The sequence below is a fragment of the Protobothrops mucrosquamatus genome, unplaced genomic scaffold (genome assembly GCF_001527695.2).
Source record: "Protobothrops mucrosquamatus isolate PMUCROS unplaced genomic scaffold, P.Mucros_1.0 scaffold2881, whole genome shotgun sequence".
In the NCBI taxonomy this organism is placed as follows: Eukaryota; Metazoa; Chordata; class Lepidosauria; order Squamata; family Viperidae; genus Protobothrops; species Protobothrops mucrosquamatus.
In genome coordinates, this window is record NW_015388909.1 from 99820 (window position 1) to 110845 (window position 11026).

The window sequence follows — 11026 nt, forward strand, 5'->3', positions numbered from 1 at the left end:
CCAGAGCAGAGGCACGCAGGCCTCTATTTATACCCTCTGATCCCCGGGCAAGTTCAACCAATCATGAGGCGGGCTTTTCCCGCCTTGCGCATGCGCACAAGGCCGGCGCCGCTCAGTCTGGTCCCGGGCAGCTTCTGCAAATGCCCGGGACTCTTGCAACGTCCCGAGCCTGCAAGATGCAGGCTCAGGACACAACACCTGGCATAGAAGGTTTTAAAAATATGTTGTTATCTTGTGCGCTACAGATGCCAGAAGATTTTAGTAAACTTTTTTATTGATTCTTAAATGTTTTTGATGTATGGCAGAGATTTTTTTTCATGCTTTTAATTTCATGATTCCTTATGAAATTAAAATTTTTGTTCTTATATAGCAAAAGATATCACAAAAAACGGAACTTCTCTAACCTGAAGTAATTGTTTTGATTCACTATCAACTATAGAAATATACCATTTTAAAAATTTACATCAACATACAAATCCCTTTGTCCATCTCTGCATGTAGAAAAACCTCCCAGGTATACCTGTGCATGTGTACAAACAAGATTATACATCCTCTTTTGATATTTTGAAAATATGAAACAGGAATTATCCATCACCTATGAATCTACTGCTGGGTTTTAGATATATTCTTATCAATAATTCCTCCAGATCTGGAGCATCACTGAGTGGCAATCAACAGCCTTCCAACACCTTCCACAACTACAAATTCCAAGAATAGGAATTCAGGGAATTTTCATCTCAACAAGGCAGGCAAGACTCTGTAAAAGAGTTGGTATAAGGATTATTAATTCAATATACTGTATGTTGATAGTTTTGAACACTTGAAAATGTTCTCTAGATGTTGCTCTTACCTCCTTTTCTTTTCTCTAGCTCATTTATGGCTCTGCTCCAATAATGAATGATAAAATCCCAGGGCTTTCATTTTATCAGATGGTTCCCCCAGAACCTCTTCAGCATAAAGGGATTCTCTCACTGCTCCTGCATTTTAATTGGATATGGATTGGAATTCTTATCATGGACAATGACCAGGGAGAAAAATTTGTAGAAATGATAATTCCTCTTCTTTCCCAAAATGGGGTTTGTGTTTCTTTCATTCGCTGATTCCCCAAAGTAACTGATTTCAGTAGAATTGATGGCATGCTTCAGCAGGGGGCAAAAATCTATGATACTATCATGGAGAATAAAGCAAATGCAGACTTTAGATCATTTGCTGAGAAACAAAATCCCTTCAGCACAAATAAAGGTACGTTTATCAGACAGTTCTGGCAAGAAGCCTTTGACTGTGTATTCCCAGATATCACTATGAGTGATATAAAGGAGAATATTTGCAATGGTAAAGAGAATTTGGAGAGCCTTCCTGGAACTCTACAATGCTATTCATGCCATAGCTCATGCTCATGCTCTGTCCTCCTCTAGAAATACTGCGAGATCAATGATAGGTAGAGTAGGAAGGAAGATTCATAATCAAGATTTTTGGCAGGTAATATCCTCATTAGGCATAATACTATGAGTGATGGGAACCGTATTCTATTTTGACTGATGTCCCCTGCTTCAGAATTGAAAAATAAAATTATGCTTCCATCAGAATGCTGAACTTCTTTATATATTTTCTTTAAGTATTGATTACTATATGACTATTGTCTACTGATGTATTTTAGGACTCTTCCTATGTTAGTTAACTCATAATTATAACTTTAGAAAGTTTTATTTTCCAACTCCCATGATTCTTACTTAGAAATATATCTGTTTTTATAAGTCTTTATGATTCTCCAACTCCAGAAGTCAGAATCACTCTGTTTTTTTCTGTTAAGCAAAATTTTAGGGGAAAGTTAGGGGAGTGTTAATCATTAGTATGGAGACTGGCAATTTAGTCTTTCCAAATACTTGCATTTTTCCTTTCAATTTAGTTCCACTATTTTCTGAGAAATGTTGCTTTTAACAATGGTGCTGTGGAACCAGTGTCCTTTGATCAGAATGGAATTGTAGCAGCTGGACTTGATATTCTCAACTTGATTGCTTTCCCAAACAATTCATTTCTTCATGTGAAAGTTGGGAGTGTGGATCATTCAGCTCCTCCAGATAAAATATTAACCATTAATGATGAGATGATTACATGGCACAGCTGGTTTAACCAGGTAGGGTTTATTTATTGTTCCTAGTTCTGAATTTACATGTGTTTTCCAGTTTGATATGTAAATTCATATTATTGGACAATAGTAAATTCTTATATAAAGTTATTTTCATATAAGCAACTTCAAAGTCTCATTATCAGATATGTGACATAACGATTAATTAGGTGTTAGTTTGTGGGGCATCATGTTTCACGATATAATAATAAGACAATCATGTCTCATTCCCAGCCCACTTGTGCTCATGCTACACTTATTCTTAGGAATCCAGGTTTTTTTTGCTTTTCCCAACTCATGATTGTAGTTGTTTAATTTAAAAACAAGTATATTCCACTGAACTTATGCAATGTAAAAATGTTTTTCAAATGTTTACTCCTATCCCTAATCTGGTATGATGTCCACGGCATGTTCTCATCATTTCAAATGTGGTCAATGGAATAAAAAACTTACAGATATACACTTTTCCTCTTTAATTTCCAGGTGATACCCATCTCTATCTGCAGTGAGAGCTGTTATTCTGGTTTCAGCAAAAAAGTGAAGGAGGGAGAGCTCTTTTGCTGCTATGACTGTATCCTATGCCCAGAAGGGAGGGTTTCAACCGAGAATGGTAAGAGATATTCATCACCTCCTGATTTTTTTTCTAAAAAAAGGAATAAATTCTGATTAAATTCAACATGGCATGAGCTCTATAATATGCAGAATATATTTCTGAAACTTCAGATTAATCATTTCTGCTCTCAGGAATATTCAATTATACATTGATCATTAATTTTCAGTGATGATCATAATCATGACTAAATTAAGTTACCAGCTCTTCATTTATACACTGTGAGCTATCATCCAGCCATTTATGAAGCATCACCGCAATTGTGTATTGATACCTGACCCCTCTTTATATCATTTTTCCCATCTTCTAGAGTGATCTGTTGGACTACAATTCCAATCATACTGAATTAATATTATGAAAATAACTGAAATCCAGTAGATCTGAAGTATAACAACTTTCAAACAAAATTACAGTAGAATAGTCATGTTAAAAAATATTTATCTTGGACCCTAAATAAATAAATTTGTATCCTGAAAAAAAAACCAGTGCAAACATTCCTAATAGACTATATTTTTTAAACAGCCAAACAGACATAAACCACACCAGTTTTAATCCCTGGATTATGCTAAACCTTTCACTAAACATCCATTTATTTTCACCCATTTATTTTCACTTCAATCACACACTGCTGTTGCCACATTTAGCAACCACAATTTAATTCCAATTGTGTTCCATTCTTCAACCTTTTTATGATATACTTCTTTTCAATTGATAAACTTATGATAAACCCTCTTGTTCACATACTGTCAAGCCCTTAGAGGCCATGTGATTCAGAAGACTAAAACCACTTGAATTTCTGAATTGATGTTTATCATTAATAGGTTAAAGAAATAAAATCTTGAAAGCCTACCAACATGATTCTCCACATCAGTTTATACCTACTGTAATTACTCTATGCTTCTTGGTTGTGCTTCCCCCCACCCCCTTGGACTATGGGGTCTCTTCTGTAATGGACTGCTCCCTCTCCCTTGTACTCAGTGTCTGTTAAACATTGTACCATACTTCCTCTCTCATTACTCACCCTAATTTCCATTATGAAGTTTATGATTCCCTATTCTCCATAGCACAGGGAGAGGTACATACAGTATATGTTCTGAATGACAGCAGACAAGACTGAAAGGGAAGATACTGTTATATCTGATCTGAAACAGCAACTTATAAGATGGACAGGGCAGGGAGTAAAGTGACCTCTTCTCCCTGGTGATCAAAATCTGGCAAGGCAACAGGCACTTAAGGAGAATGAGGCTTGGGTGGAAATTTCAGATGGAACTTTGGAACCATCTTTCCTCACCATATGAGAGGCACAGGACAGTGCAGGCCTTAAAGATCTGGCTTATCGCCAAGCTTGGACCAGAATGAGTAGAGTCCCCATTTTATGAGAATTCTGCAAAATAACTTCCCAGGCACACCTCACATCTCCCTGTATTTTTCCTTTCACTTTTATTATTTTTCCCTCATATAGCTAAATAATAATAGTGTTTTTCAAATTGCCAGTAACAGATGCAACGTTACACGATACAGAAACAAGCAACCCACACCTTTAACTTAATCTATATAAATAAAAATGTAAATGTTCGTTTGTTCAAAATCTTAAATCTCCGAAAGTTCTTCACCGATTGCTTTGAAATTTTGACACAACGTTGCATTCAAATACGCACGTGTTTTTATATACCTATATTATATAGATGTCACACCTGTGACAGGTAAAAACATGCTTTTTTGAAAAACAGCGCCATCTGTTGGACGCTTTGAAATTGCCATTGAACATGCAATTCAATTCTTTCTTTTCCATTTAACCAAACTGAGCCACAGCAACGCGTGGCCGGGTACAGCTAGTCATTTAATAATAATGTTAACATTAATATCAACATCTGCATCCTTATCACTTTTTAACATTTTCACAAAATGTATTTTACTTCTGTTTTATTACATTCAAGACCATTCTTCAAGAATTCCCTCAGCTCAGTTTTATCTGAAATCATTCCATCACTGATTTTTAATTCCATTCACTCTGCTGGAGCTTTCTTGTTTGGAACACTTTCCAACTTCCCAAACCATGTTTTACTTCCATCAAAATTAGTCTGCACTTCATTCATTCATTCATTCATTCATTCATTCATTCATTCATTCATTCATTCATTCATTCATTCATTTATCTAGTTAGTTAGTTAGTTAGTTAGTTAGTTAGTTAACATAAACACTACTCACTCACAGTGACTTTAGGCAGCTTACAAGCAATAAAAACACAACACATAAAAAAAAACATAAAAAACAATAACCCCCACCCCCCAGCAACAACACATAGTCAAATAAGCCATTTGACTCTGGCTTCCCCTGGACAGCTGGCAAAACCAAGTGTTCAGGGCCTTATGAAAGAGTATAAAAATAGGGGCCAGTCTAATTTCTGAAGGAATGATATTCCAAAGAGAGGGAGCCATAAAAGAGAAGGCCCTTTTTCTGCATCCCACCAGATGTATCTCCTTAGGGGTACAGGACCCGCAACATTAATCTTAATTATTCCTTATACTTTTTCAATACATTTTTCATACTGCATTCTATGATATACATTAACTTTCTGTCAAGCTCATTTGTTCAGCCATCTCTTAGATGTGTTTGTTCCCAACTATACTTTTTTCACTTATCATTCCATCCATTTCTTTTTCAAATTTTCCAAAGGTGAGGCAACACATTTCTGTGGCAATTTGTGACATAACTATGTTACTGCTCTTTCCAGCAATTTCCTTCATTTTCCATTAATTTTCTTGCGGTATAAACTCTCTTCTATCACTTTTGCATATCAAATTTGTATTTCTCATTCTGCAATTATTTTATTTGGCAAATGATAGGTAGATAAAAAACAATGATAAATATCAAATACTTTTAAATAAAATAAATGAAACTAGTATGCCAATTACATTAAAAATGTATCTTGATAATCTTAATATTATACAGATTACCAAATATAAAGATTATATGTTTAAAATCATAAATTAATTTTATTATTATGCCATTCTGGATAAATATACAGAATATGTATGAGAAAAGCATCACATCATTTGTTCTTTTTCAGATAGAAAAGAATGTTCCAGATGCGAAGACAAATACTATCCAAACAAGAAACACAGTTTTTGTATTCCCAAAAGTATTAGTTTCTTGACCTACAAAGAACCATTAGGAATCAGTTTAACCTGTCTTTCACATTCTTTTTCTTTGACTACCGTTCTTGTGCTTGGAGCATTTATAAGGCACCACAACACTCCCATTGTGGTAGCCAACAACCGGGACCTGACCTATACACTCCTCATTGCCCTCCTGCTCTGCTTCCTTTCAGCACTGCTATTCATTGGTCAACCAGGAAAATTTACCTGTCTCCTAAGACAAACAACCTTTGGCATGGTCTTCTCAGTGGCTGTTTCTTCTGTTCTGGCAAAAATCATCACAGTGGTTCTGGCTTTTATGGCTACCAAACCAGGATCCAGGATGAGGAAATGGGTGGGGAAAAATTAACTAATTGCATTATTGTTTCCTGCTCCCTGATCCAAGCAGGCATTTGTACTCTGTGGCTGATTTTCACTCCCCCATTCCCAGATGTTGATATGTTCTCAGTGACTGAAGAAATTATCCTGCAATGTAATGAAGGCTCTGTGATCATATTTTATTGTATCCTTGGCTACATGGGTTTCCTGGCTCTTATCAGCTTCACTACAGCTTTTCTTGCCAGGAAATTGCCTGACACTTTCAATGAAGCCAAGTTCATCACATTTAGCATGTTAGTTTTTTGCAGTGTTTGGTTGTCCTTTGTCCCAGCATACCTGAGCTCTAAGGGGAAATACATGGTAGCTGTGGAGATCTTTTCCATCTTAGCCTCTAGTGCTGGGCTTTTGGGTTGCATATTTTCCCCCAAATGTTATATTATTGTGTTTTGGCCAGACCTGAACAACAGAGAACAACTAATGAGAAAAAAGGACTGATTAATATAATCACTTTATTCTCTTTCAAATTTTAATATAGATGTTTCATTCCTATACAATATAGAATATTCATGAACTGTACCTTTCAGATAATGATTTATATATTTTTCTGCATTTTCCAAATATTCTAACATTTAATTAAAGGAGAATGATGCATCTAACCTTTTTATCAGTTCTTAATACTTTATTTTGTTTTTCAGCATCTTTTCTGAAGAACAAACTTTTTTGTTCCATTATTACTTATTTACTGATGAGAAGGAAATTCAATGATGGTATTGTTAGTGTGGGATCATGTATCACCTTTCTGGAATTTGTCAGAAACCAATTTCTGAGATGGATACATGACTTAGTAAACCTTGAATGAGACTGGTGGATAAATGGTCTAATATATTCAGGGGTCAGTCGGTAACTGGACAATCATACCTGAGTTTGGTTGGGCTATTTGAACAGGAGAACTGAGAAGAAGTATCTGACAACAATAGATGCCAGGAGGTTTAGTGAGAAGTGCAAAGGAGTTATAAATGGTTTAAGTTCTGGATCTAAAGCCTAACCTATCATTTTTAGTAATTCTGTAACTGTCTATAGGGGGCGAAACTTTGGCCCCCTCAGAGAGGGCTCGCAACTTGGGTGTCCTCCTGGATCCGCGGCTGACACTGGAAGACCATTTGTCGGCCGTGACCAGGGGGGCATTTTATCAGGTTCGCCTGATCTACCAGTTGCGCCCTTTTCTGGACCGGGATGCTCTGCGCACAGTCACTCAGGCCCTCGTCACCTNTGGCGACCCCCAGGGGGAGGGCCTTCTCTGTGGGTGCCCCCACCCTCTGGAACGAGCTACCCCCCGAGATCCGGACAATCCCGGATCTCCTAACCTTCCGCCGCGCCCTCAAGACATGGCTCTTTCAGCAAGCGGGACTGACCTAGGGTGAATTTTAAATAGGGATAATTTTTAATGATTTTAATAATGTCACAGCTACGAATATTCGGTTTTAATTGGCTTTTATAGGGGAAATGTTGTGTGTGTTGTTTGTATTGTGTTATTTTAATATGCTGTGAGCCGCCCTGAGTCCCGTGGGGAGAAGGGCGGCATATAAATTATGAAAAATAAATAAAATAAATAAACTATGAAGCACAGCTAGCATGCCTAGAGTATAATCAATATAATATGATACAAGATTGTCCTTGTATCAGTGACATCCTGACAGCTGGATAATTTCTCAGCAACAACAGAGTGTCTTCTCTCTATATGGAGTAGTTGGAAGGACCTGGCATCTTGCTCTCAGATTCAAAGAGACTGCCAATCATTATTAGTTACTTAGTTACAGCTGTATTTGGAATGTAAAAAGATCTTGAGAGATATGGCAAAGGTATGCTGCCTAGGGAATGGTCAGATAAACTGCACAGTGGGCAGAGCAAGAGGCTCGGAAGGGACCCTCCCTAAATGATGGTGGAAAAATTGTATTTTCAGACTTGCAAAGTTCTATTAATGCAGTTTTATAATAAAATAGAATTAGTTTATATAGTTGTGCTTTCCTCTCTGACCTACTGGTAAGGCTGACCTCACTTTTGTTACAACTTCAGAAATAAACACAAATTCAGATGGATTTCTTGCCTAAAACTATGTCACCTAGCTGTACCAACAGGACAGAGTCATTTGCCTGTACAGTTCCATTCCCCCCCCCCCCCAATATTCTCAGTAGGAGAACAAACTGCACTTAAAACCATGGAGCCACAATCTGTGACATTAGCCACTGTAGCCTAGGAGCTCTGTGTTAGCTTTTAGACTGTTAATTGCTTAAGACATCCACATTAGCTTGTAAACTAATTGTATGTATTGAACAGCAGATGATTATTTGATTGTCATTTATACCAGCAACTTCAACAATTATTTAACAAATTCTATTTATTGGATGTTAATTGAAGTTTCATTTTGAACTGTCCAAATGGATGTCTTCTTAAAAATCAATAGCATTTGATGCTATTTGTACTTTCACTCTAGAAGACAATGGACACAATACATTTGATTGCAATATGTGTGTCCATTCTCACTTGAAGTTGGGAATTGGCAGACATGAGTTGCTATGTAGTTCTGGAGCTGCAAGCAAAGTTCAGGGGAGTATTATCCTACAATAAGTGAAAAACTATTTGTTTGTAGGTAACCTTAGACATTAGGCCAATATATTTATTCTATACAAAATGAATAGATAAAATTCCCCTTCTCAGTTTTACCCCATCTTCAGTTAGTCTCTGACCCAAAGTATGCTCATCAAGTTGAACTGAAACCCAACACACCTAAAGATGTTTTTTGTTGAAATTGGCATATAGAAAAGGGAAAGGCAACACTCCGTTGAACTAGCACTGTAATGTATTGGTCAAAACTGTTTTGAATCACTTGCTTAATGTCTAATCACTTGTTTGAATGTCTGACCTAGATTCTGTTGTTATGTAACAGCTGCTGTTACTTAAGCCAGACTTGCTGTCTGCAGGCTGGTAATTAGGTTCTGGGCGAGAAACTGTTACTTTAAACTTATTGGCTGCCGCCTGGAGGCTAACCATATAAATAGCTGCACAGCAGCTATTTGAGCTGCTTCTGTTCAGAGTTAAATAAACTTGTTGCTGTTTCAACACTCGTCTCGCTTAATGCCTTCAAGAACCGAATACTTAACAGTGGCAACGAAGGTGGGATGTGCTGCTTCATCATAAGAGTCTGAAGTCACTAGGGGGTGAGGCCAGCACAGCAAGCTACACTGGAGACCACCATGCCCTAAGGATCCATCCTAGGGCCTTCGCAGAAGCCAGCAGCACAAGGCAACGCGAGCAACAAGAAACACAAGCAACTCACCATGGCGAAAGTGGGGAAACTCAAAGAGTTCGACGTCAACCACCCGGAGCGATGGGCGTCCTACATTTCCCGTGTAGAAAACTACCTCGCTCCCCCATTCCCAGGTCGCTGAAGATGGACTGAAGGCCGTGACCCTCCTCTGCGTGTGCGGCCCCGCCACCTTCGACATTGTGGTCGCGCCGACGCTGCTTGAGTCCGTCACCTACGTGGACTTGAAGAAAAGGCTCCGAGACCATTTTGAACCAAAATTATCCGTAATAGCGTGGAGGCACGCTTTTGAGCAGCAGGAGCAACAACCCAGTGAATCGGCCACAGAATTCATCGCCGCTCTTCGTCAAGCGTCCCGACTCTGTAATTTCACAGATTTGGAGGAGAGACTAAGGGACTGTCTAGTCTGTGGCCTCCGGAATTGAGAGCTCCAACAAAAACTTTTCGCTAAGGAGACTCACTACAGGAGGCCTTGAAGGAGGTCATGGCGGACGAAGCCGCCAGAGGGGCCGTTAAAGTGCTGCGGCCCTCCAAAAGCACGTCAAGCACCAAAGCAGTCCACCATGAGGACGTCGAGTGAAGGGAAGACACCGACTCAGACTACAAAGTTGACAAGCTACAGAGGCACCTAGAGAAGGGACCGAGGCCAGCTGACAAGGCAGTTCCGTTCCTTAGGTGCATGGGTTGCGGAGGCCGCAATCAACGCGCGGAATGTCATTTCCATACAGCAACGTGCCGGGCGTGTGGCAAGTCAGGTCACATTGCCGCCGTCTGTCGAGGACGCCAGAAGGACCGTCCACAGGAAGACTATTAGAGAATTTTAATTTCTCTGTTGGTAAAAATAAATCAGAAGCTCTCACAGTTGACTGCAGTTAGCTGATTCAAATAAACTCTTTATATTCATATCAAAATATTTACAATACCATACATTCTTCTTTACAGCAACATAGCACAATGAAGACTTCTTACAGCAGAAACAGACCTGAGACTGAAACTGAAACAAACAAAATCCAGCTCCAACTCAATACCCTTTTGCACAGACTCAGTAGCACTTTCTTCACATTGGCTGACTGAGTTACCACATGACTCTTCCTGCTCATGAATATTCCAACACTCCTCCCTTCATGACAGGAAGAGACATCAGACCTATTGACTTAATACATTCTCCATAGTGAACACCACCCAATGGTTTAGTCATCATGTCTGCCAAATTATCCTCAGAAGAACAATGGTGTAAACTAATCAATTTTCCTTTTACAGCTTCCCTGACATTACAGTACTTAATGTCTACATTTTTACTTCTGTTCTTCACCCTGTCACCAGTTGCCATTTTTATACAGGCAGCATTGTCTTCAAATACCTTTACAGATTCTTTTACATTAATATTTAAATCTTGCAACAACTGTACATACCATGTTACTTCAGAACACAATTCAGATAAAGCAATAAACTCTGCTTCCGCTGTTGAAATAGCAACAGTTGTTTGTTTTCTG

At 38.4% G+C, this 11026-nt stretch overlaps 1 pseudogene; it reads left to right on the forward strand.

The window, feature by feature from the left end:
- LOC107296588 overlaps positions 1-11026 on the forward strand; it is a 106106-nt pseudogene that overhangs the window by 65879 nt on the left and 29201 nt on the right.